Source organism: Empidonax traillii, unplaced genomic scaffold, assembly GCF_003031625.1.
Source record: "Empidonax traillii isolate 1590-97213 ecotype Southwest subspecies unplaced genomic scaffold, ASM303162v1 scaffold402:size526523, whole genome shotgun sequence".
In the NCBI taxonomy this organism is placed as follows: domain Eukaryota; kingdom Metazoa; phylum Chordata; class Aves; order Passeriformes; family Tyrannidae; genus Empidonax; species Empidonax traillii.
Window position 1 is genome coordinate 343,172 of NW_020955595.1, and position 10,321 is coordinate 353,492.

The following is a 10,321-nucleotide window of genomic DNA, read 5'->3' on the forward strand; positions in this document are numbered from 1 at the left end:
TCTCCTGGAAGAGTGCAGACACACATTACGCGAAACCCACAGCCTTTCGCGATACACAGCTCGAAACGCTTTAGTTTATTTATATAGCCCCTCCACCCTCAGCTCTTCCCACCCGTCCCCAAATTCCCTAGAAATCCAGCTAAGGCGTGGGGAAGAGGGGAAAGCGGTTTTGGAGGGGAGGGAGTTATTTATTTTTGTTTTGTTTGGGGATTGTTTTGTTTTGTTGGGGTTTTTTTCTTTGCATACAAAAATAAGTGAAGAAGATTTTGCAAGGTAGGTTTCTCTGTGTGTGTGCGCGCGTGTGTGTGCGTGCGTGCGTGTGTGTGTGGTGTTTTCCTTTTGCTTTTTTGCAAAGTTTTCTGATTTGAGTTGTTGGATGCTTTTGCAAGAAGTAGACTTTTCTGATTTGTTCTGCTACCTGCCTTTGAAAAGACTAGACAGCGTTGCATTCCCCCTCCTTGCAAAGAGTTCTCTAGGCTGTCGTGTTGTGTGTCCTGTGCATTTGATGTTCCTGCAGGAAAGCATGTTAGTTTGCGAGCTCAAACTGCAGGCAGGGAGCTATGTATTTAAGACCCCCCCACACTTTTTGCAGAGGCTGCAACTTTCACTTTGTCACATTTTGGGGTGGGGGGAGAAGGAAGGCATCAACTCACTCAGGAAACGAGCTTGCAAATGAAATTTTAATTGCAAAAAGAGTCGAAGTCAGCAGTGTTAAAGCTTAAGGAGGTTGAAAGGGAGTTGACATTTCCTGCATAGAGAATTTGCTACCACTGGGAATAGACTGAAAGTCCATACTGAAACAGGGGGGGTAATAGGTAAAATAATAACAAAGCAAATGATGAGGCAAAATACTAATTAAAGTGATGCAGGAAAGTGAGAGGCTGTTACAAGCTCTAACCACCTGTAGAGGGAAATCTTTATACATAGTAATTTCTGATAGCTGATCTATAGAGGAAACTAAACAGAATTACATGTTCCAAACTTTGCTGCTCTGCAATGTGTGAACCAGGATGCCAAGATGCTTGGTTAATTCTCAGGGGTTTGCAAACTGCAGATACTGTTAGCTCAGGAGAAATGAGGGTTTCTTAGTCTCCACCTTGGCTGCAGCCATCTGTGGTGCACGTCCTGGTTTCCTTTACTGCTGCTGCACTCAACGTGGTTATCAACAGATGTCTTGCCTGAGAAGAGCAGGTTTGATTTATTGCTAATTTCAAGTGGCTTTCTCAATCAGAAAAAGTTGGGTGGTCTTCACTGTCTGAGGGGAAGGTTTCCAAAGTAGCTGTGAGGACCAACTGCTTTAACCAGCGGAAAACCTTTTTCCCTTCAGAGAACCGTGCTCAACTTCTGTGTAACTAAAAGTAATAACTAATACTGTGTGACAACTGACACAGGACACAGTGTGAGTAATGTGCCACACCTTGTGTAGTGCCTTTTCTTCTGAGGAATCTCAAGGCACTCAGTGGAGCAGTGAAGCAACCTGACCTCAGAGGGGACACAACAGGCAACAGCAGGACGACAGCCAACTGCCTCAGAAGGGTGAGGTGGCACTGGAAGTCAAAGCCATGGCAGTTGGTGCAGAAAATCAAAAGTGAGGTGGTTTTGAGGCAGCATTTTCACTTCTCACTTGCTCATACACTATTTTCATCCTTTGCCATGAAGGGCAGATCTGTCTGGAACGTGCTGGGGGTTACAAAATGCTCACATTTTAATCATAGAATGGTTTGGGTTGGAAGTGACCTTAAAGACCATCTAATTCCAACCACCCTGCTGTGGGCAGGGATACCACCCGCTAGACCAGATTGCTCAAGAACCTATCCAACCTGACCTTGAACATATCCAACATTTAATTATCCTACCTACTATACCATTGCTACACCTCCCTCGCAGAAATGTGGAGATCTTAAGTTGACAGCCTTGAATCACCTCTACAGCCATTTGTTCAACCCTCATCTGTCATTTGCCTGTTCAACTGAGAAAACATGGAGATCCTGTGTTTTATGCTGGCAAATCTTGATGCAGACATCACAGGGAGGATCTGATTAGTGAGACTGTAGGAGATGAAACATCATGGGCCAGTGCTACTCTCTTGTATCCTCCACGGAACATTCCAACAGCTGGAGTCCATCCCTTCGGAATGCTGTTTTGAGGTTTCTGAGGTTTGCGCTTCATCTCTTTTCTTTTCTCTGCTCATCACCCCAACACCCAAATCATTGTCTGATCACGATATCCAGATGTTTTGAAATGCCACCAGGTTTAAACAGCTTCAGGAGCTCCTTGCTTGCCACTTCAAAAAAGCAGTCTGTGGCAGGATGACTCTTGGTAATGAGTTTTCATTAGCTCCTTTCACTTTCCCTTCTCTGGGAGCTTCTGAGGTCCTACACATGGTCTTCTCAGTACAAACTCTCTTTAACCCAGATATTCTCGCATCCACTTCACCTATGAGTCACTGCACTTTCTAGCCTACAATTACATTTGCATAGCTTGTGCAATAGAGGGAATTCTCCAGCTTGCACACTGCTCATCTACCTTGCTGCAGCTTTCCAGATGCTGTGTCTTTTCACATCAGGTTTAGAAGGATTCTCTGTGTTGAAAGAGCTAACCACTACCTCTTTTTCTGCACTTTCTCTCTACTACCATCTCCTCCAGTCCAACAATGAACAGGACTGCATCAATGCAGAATGCTTATCTTGGTTTAGATGCTTGTGCTGAAGGATATTCCCTATTAAGACTCCTCCTGCTTTGTATGTTCTTCTGCTACTCTTGATTTTCTAGTGTTAAACTATGTCTTGTGATGCAACTTACCTCGAGGAGGCTGCATAAGCTAATTCTAAAGTGAAGTTGTATTCAAGATGGTGGTAGCTTATGTCACTATGCAGCATATTAAGTGTCAGGTGGACAGCCATATAGAGGAAAATCCTGTATTTCTTCTCATAGTACTTCTCCAGATTGTCTTGCCAATAATTATAGAGTAGTACTAGAGATCTAGATACGGTCTTCTTCATAGTAAATGGGAAATCAAAGTAGCTCTTTCTTATGAAAAATCTTCAGAGAGGCAACCCCACACCACCTCACAAACTCCAGGTATAAGAAGTAAAACTGTTTCTTCTACTAAACTATGTACATAGTCCAAGGACTGGACAAAAGCTCAGTGCTGGTGAGGTAGAGCAAAACAGTTTATTGCTTGGACTCACATTTAGTTTATAGGAAAATGAGGAACAGGCAACAAGTCCACAAACTGTCAGGCAGAAGAATTGCCCTCTCTCAGTTTCATTGTGGACGTCTCTGAAAGGCACTCCAAAATTCATTGACACCCATGTGCAGTCTCACTGCCAGGTTAGTTCACCTCCCCTTTCCCAGCTGAAAAACTAGTATCAAGTCAAGGTGAGTGATTTCACTCATTCACATACTCATTAGAGTATTTTTGATATTCCATGGCATTTTTCCCCTCAAAACACCAGGATCACAAATAAGGCTGAGGGATTGTCTCAGCCCTGATATTTGCAATGCATTCTTGCAAATTCTTGTTGTATAGTAGCTTCAGTTTCTTCTGCTTTTCAACCTTATACACCAACTTCCCGTTGACTCCCACTGTGAGGATGAGGCCTTGCTCTTGCTGCTTGTCTTTTTTCACTCCTCTTTGAACTACCCAAGATCTCCTTCTTGTCTCTTACTGTGATCTTACCAAAATTATCTGCATAATCTTATTTATATTATAAATATATATAATATTTCCATAAATTATATAATTTGTAATATAGCAATATTTCTGCAAAAGATAGCTATTCCAAAATAAAAAAACATGCCGGGGCACAAGTAATTTTCCTCTGTTTTTCACGAGACTCTCTTCTGTGCCCTTCCATTTGAATTGTAACCTCATGGGACAGTTACTGAGTGGTGTTCATTCTCTCTGGTACAGTACCCACCACGTCATGCGTAGGTAGTAGGTAACAATTACATCATCTGTTATTACTTTTCTTTTTTCTCCCCCCTAAATAAGGATCCAACTTTATTTTAATGCCCCAACCTATGTTTTCAAGTGTTGGCTTCTGGCTAGAATGTTCCACATGGTTACTTTTTGATTCTGTGTTTGCACAGCGTCCCATAGGATGGGAGCTTAATCTGAGATTTTCAATGTGTGATAATGAGGCTCACTCTTGAAAGTTTAACTTGTGACATGTTGCAAATGTAAGGAACACTCAACTGATACAATATTAATGTAAAAAAAGAAAACAACCACATTTCTAAATTTAGCTAAATACTCATTGTCAGTCCTGAACAACAACTCAGGATAGCTTTTATATGCAAACATTGAACTATCCAGAAAATCATTACATGGAATGTAATTCAGACTTTGTATCTCTGTTCGTATAGTCCTGCAATAATTGCAATTACTGCAAAAGCAGCACAAAACAATGATCTGTGAGGGATTTGAAGAAGCATATGGGTTTCATCCCCTGGCTCCACAGCAGGCATTTATAGCACTATGATAATAGGGTGCATTTTCCTGTTGCTCATCCATGGATCTCCAGATATTCTACTAATATTCTGTAAGTTATGTAGGGTACTTCTCCATCCAGTTCACATCATGAGCTGGGTAAGTATTAATACAAACTTCCTGTCATTAAAATAATGTACATGTAGCCACAGAAAGAACCAGAAACACAGCTGCTACCCGTCCTCTGCTTTGGAGGGCCCACTGATTAGGGGACAAAATGGAGAAAACCACTGTTGTTCATCTGCACACGTTTGGCCATATATTGGCTGGTGGTAGTGGTGTGATTAGGCGTATGCACTGCAGTGCTGTTTCTGATGACTTTCTAAATGGTCTGCACTCTTCCAAGTATTGAAGTGTGTCCTTCTTCCTGTGAATTTCATGGCGTGTCTTGTCTTCTCAGTGACAGCTGTTAGTCCAGTAGCTGTCACAGTTTCCCCTCAGGAAACCAAATCATGTCTTAACAGTAAAAATTTGTAGATGTTTCCACTCCTTTGCCCAGTCACATGAATTACCTCCTCCCAATTCATGACCAAATAACACTATGTACCAATAGTCATTTATTTAGCAAAGTACAACAATATGAACTATTGCGTGTTTCCACAGTTCAGCATCTGGGAATGTAAAAGCCATTGTTGCTTGCCCAGCTGGTCCTCCCGGGACTTCCACAGGTTTTGTACACACTGATGGTTTGCCAGTCACAGTCAGGGAACCAGTGGCTTACTTTGTAAACTGTGCATAGAAAAGACAGCTTGGATCCAAGCAGAAGCAGCTTGGATCTTGGTGCCATTTATAGGGTTGAACTTGCTATTAGCACACAGTGCATAAACGTTAACTGGTGATAAAAATAGGTGTTCAGACAAAAAATCATATATGATCTAGATCTTTTGATCCATTCATGTTTTAATTTTCTTTCATGTTATTGGAAACTGCCATATGTTTCTGCTTTACTGAACACGGGTTTCTGGAATTTTAGGCTTTGGATAAAAAAGATATTTGGGCTTTTAGTAGGAATTCCAGAACTACTGAATGGTGTGAATTTGAGATTTTCTTTTTTTTTGTAACCTAAAAAGGTAAGTAGAGAAGTGACTGATGAAATCTCTATCCTGTCCTTGTTTGAATATGTGTTACATTTTCTGGCTGAGTAGCACTTTTATGTTGTAGTTTTTGATAGCCAGATTGAACTACATTTTAAGGAAGAACAAATCAGAGGCAACAAATTAGGAAAGAACAGTGTTACAGCAGCATCAGAGGCCAGGATAAGAGCTCACAAGGCCATGTCTTCATAACCCTAAACATCTCACCTTGTCTTCCACCTCACCATCTGTGAAATGTAGCTAAATGAATGTATATTCTTTTTCCCACCCCACTGTCTTCTGCCTTGATAGAACTTGATTTTTTTTCTTTAATTAGATCCATTTGCTTCATGTTTTATCTCAGAAAATAAATTCTTCCTAAATTACTTCAATACCACCCCAATACATATGTCATTCTCTCCCCCTGACTTTAATACTGGCTAGCTTGAGGTAGACTGACACAGATTTTTAGCATTTCTTCATCACTGCCTTCTCTTATTTTCTGTGAGTACAAGTTCCTGTATCATTTACTTTGAGGTGTTGTCTTATCCTTTTGTTCTTGCTTATAACTTTATTTAAGGTATTTGCCAGATATGTATGCACATTATGTTAAAGGTCTTATTCATTAAAAGTTCCATTTTAAAGTCTAATCAAAATCAAATCTTAGTGTAAAGGCTCATCAAATTCATAGCAGGATTCCTCAAAGGTTATGCTTCTTGTATCTGAAGTATGATGCTTATTCACTGTATTTCTTCCATAGGTTCAACTTTCATTAAGAAGTGGTATGATTGTCTTTTGATATCATCCTCAATACTGAGACCTTAGTACTCTTTTCCACCAGCTTCATTATGCTAATACTTTTCTTCTTTTCATCCCTGTTACACAGAAGTATGTCTCTAGGGCCTGGTTTTGCAGCCATTGGAGGAAAATCCAGTTTCTATCCCTTTACATGTCATAACAATATATATCTACAATGTAAACAGAAAAGCTAATGAAAACAAAGCAACCCAGGTATACTGGCATTTCAACCCAAAGCGGTTCAAAGTGTTTACTAATGAAATTTGTGTGCAATAATACTACCATGAGTTGTCTGTTTTATTGGTATCCTGGTATATGCATCCAGGTTCTCATAAAATTCCATAAATTGAAGTCTTAATAAGTCCTTGATCTTCTGACAAAGGTGAGATTTTCTTTACTAACATACTGCAGTTTCTCATTCTGATGTTGGAAGTAAAGCATTCTTTTCCTCCTTGTTCTTCCTTGCATGCTCTGATCTGTAATTATTTATAATATTGTTGTCTTCTTACTGATGACTTTTATTGATTATCTCAATTGTATAGATATCTTCAAGAACATCCTGGTTAGGTAAGTGGGTATTGTCTTATCTTCATTTTATGGGTAGATATACCAAGTATAAAGCAATGGGCACTTAACCTGAAATCTGAGGAGAACCTCAAAATTTTTCAAGGAAAAAGCCTTTCCATGAGAAATTTCAGATCAACACTTAAAGCAATTTTGTGATTAGAAGGAAGTATCTAGATCCTAATCCTCAGCTTTAACTAGCAATTATTCTTCTTCAGGTCCTTTCACTAGCTTATACTCTGTCACCTATAATAACCAGCAGATTTTTGAATAGATGTTGCTTTGATTTATTTCCATTTCAATGTGATTGCGCTTTCCTCTGGATTCTGAGTTTTCCTGTAGAGTGAATTAACTGATATAAGTTATTGATTGACCTAATACAAGGTGAATTTTATTCAAAAAGATGAGGGGTTTTGTGAGTTCATAGTATATCTTGGTGACACTTCACTCTGTTTCTGGTGATCTTCTGTTCTCCTTGTGTTTGGAACATATCAAGTGTCATTCAACTTCTTGGGTGAAGACTCAAACTGTTTGTGGAAATAAGACGGGGTTAGGAGAGTATTTTTCAGCAATTATATTAATGAATGGTTCACAGGTCAGCAGAACTCCAAGGCTCTGAGGTAACTCAAACTACAGCGGAAACAAAACAAGAAAGGTGGTACCTTGAACTTCCTGGAAGGAAAATTTTCATGGGAGAGGACAGTTCCACATATGTGGATCATGCATGTTAGAGCAGCCCTTTGGCATCCTCTGTAGCTACAGTATGGAGACTCCACTGCTTCAGTCAACACTGGATATCACTTTTCAGTGGAGGAAAAAATACAGGATCCATTGCTTTCATTAAGACTTCATTGGTAGGGAGACTTAATTATTTGGAAACAAGGAGATGGTTGATAACTAAAATATCAAGATAGAAGATAAATTTTCTTTTTAGTGCTTCTAATGATCAGGAGAAGTGGAAACTGCTGTTTGGTACATGATCAACTGCCAAACATTCTTTTCAGTTTGGATGGTTTCCATTTCTTTTTTTTTATTATTATTATTTTTTATTTTTTTTTATTTTTTATTTTATTTTATTTTATTTTTTATTAAGCTAGAGATTCTCTGGGCACTGGACTTCACTTTGGCTTTTAGCAGCAGACAGGAAAGACAGGAGATGGTTCTGCTGAGGTGGAGATGATGCGTTGGGCTGGAGAAGCAGAGGAGACCAAAGAGGAAGGCAGGCTGGTTTTGTGAAGTTGAAAGATGGTGCTACAGCTTCCAGAAGAACACATTAAATCCTTTGGTAGAAAGATCTAAGTTTAGAGAGCTTAGGGGAAAAGAAACCACACAATACAAAAAAACCCACTAACAAACCACAAAGCAAAACAAAAAATCCCACATGTGAGTGCAAGAAGCTGCTCAGGATGGGAAGCAGGGAGGGAATTCCAGGCATCTTTGTGGCTGGGGAGGGTCTGAGGTCCAGGAGCTACAAGGCTTGCCAGCATGCCCGCTCCTTACCTATCGCAAAGATCATCTTTTGTACACAACCAGGCTGATACCTTTTCTTTGTGATAGAGAAAAAGTAAAGCTAAACATCTTTCCTCTGTTCACATCCACAGAGGAGAACTACAGAGAAATGCAAAGCATTTAGGGTGTGTTTGGAAGGGAAGAGAGTAGTTGACCATCCCCTCCTTTTACAGTGGACCGTGGCTTGTCTGAAAGGTCTCAGGTCTCAAGTGACAGAAGACAGTTTAGGTGTGCACACCTCTATCCTTAAACTCCTTTGTCACTTAATGATTTTAGTAATACAGGATGAACTTCATTACAGTTCCTCAAAGAAGGTATGTTGTATGGCTGGCTCTTTGTCTGGGGTCTTCAGGTGTCTTGACCTGTCCTCGGTATAATGTCTTTCCTTACTGTGGTATTTCTCCACATCCTTCTGGCATCTGGGCTGCTACTACTGTAAAAGCCAGCTTTCCAGATGTATATAGTGAAAAAATAATTTGGGCTGGGTTTTCCTTCTAGGTCTGAAGCACAACATCTTTCCCAGTCCTGGGAAGATGGATTTGTGGCTGGTGTGCCAGAGATATGTGAATGAGAATGGATCTGCCCACTTCTACCAAAGTGTGTGTGTAGTCATTTTAAAATGCCTAATCCATTTCCCCAAGCCTGACAGTGCTTATGATGTGATCTCATATAGGTGTGTGATGTCCCCCTACCTGGGTCCTGCTCTATCAGTACCAGTAGTTGGCAATGGCATTGTCTGCCTAAGAGACAGGAGCAGACAGCCATACCTCATTGATTGCAGTTTATTGACATTAGGAAATTCATTGTCTGCGAAAGAAGTTGGTAATAATTAAGTGAGTTAATAAATAAGGAAAGTGTGTGTACAGATTAGACAGTAAATAACTTACTGGCTTCTTGATTGCCCCAGAATTTTGCTTCTCTCTTCATGCAAGGTGTGAAAAGGGATGATGGTGGGCAGAGCATGGTAGGGCATTCTCACCTGGGGAAGACAGTCCTATAAACCTTGGCTTTCCCTCGGGTCCTGGCGTGTTTGTCTGAGTCTGTCCCCGGGGGTGGGGAGGTTGTTTAATGCTTTTAGTGCCATTTTCCAACAAATGAGAGATGTGTTTAAAAATAGCAACAGCCCTTTGTGCTTGCCTTTTTTTAGTCATTTTAAGAAAGCTGCATCCCTTTGGCTGGGAGACGTGGAAGACGACCTGATCTTCAAGGTCCTCATTAGCTCCTCTGGGACCGTGGAAGGGCTCCTGGTGCCCTCCCTTCCCCTGGCTGCATGTGTTAATTGACCCCTCTTCGCACACTTGGTGACAAGAGAGGTCGTTTCAGAGATGTGTTTTGCTTAATGGGAGCAGGGAAAGGTGTGGTGCCTAAAGGGAATACCTCTCTTGGCCAGATAAACCCCGCAGTTGTCAGCAAGACAATTCTCTTTTGTCTGGCTGCTATTGATGCCTGGGTTTGGGGCAGGGGGCTCGGGGGCGGGGGGGGGGAAGGGGGGGGGCTACGAGTGTGTGTCTGTGTGTGCCACTCTGCAAGCTCAGGTTTAGCCATTTGCGTACAGACTATAGCAGCATTATAATTTTTAATTGCAATTTCATTTGATATTCTCTCCCTTTCCCCCACCCTTTTCCCTCTCTCTGTATAATCTGGATCATTGCTCTCTGTAGCTGATTCCGTGGGAGACCAAGCAGAGTGCGTGGGTGCAGAATATAGAAAGCCAGAGCCATAGAATCTGTTATTTGCGTCATTCTAGGAGACGGGGCTGTTTGCCTGACAAATATACAGAATTAATCCTGGTTTTATCGATATCTGTCTTTTGCTACAGTAGCCAAATACAAGTGTAAGGTGGTAGGGGGACTTGCTGCTGCTGTTGTTGGTCTCTTGTGGG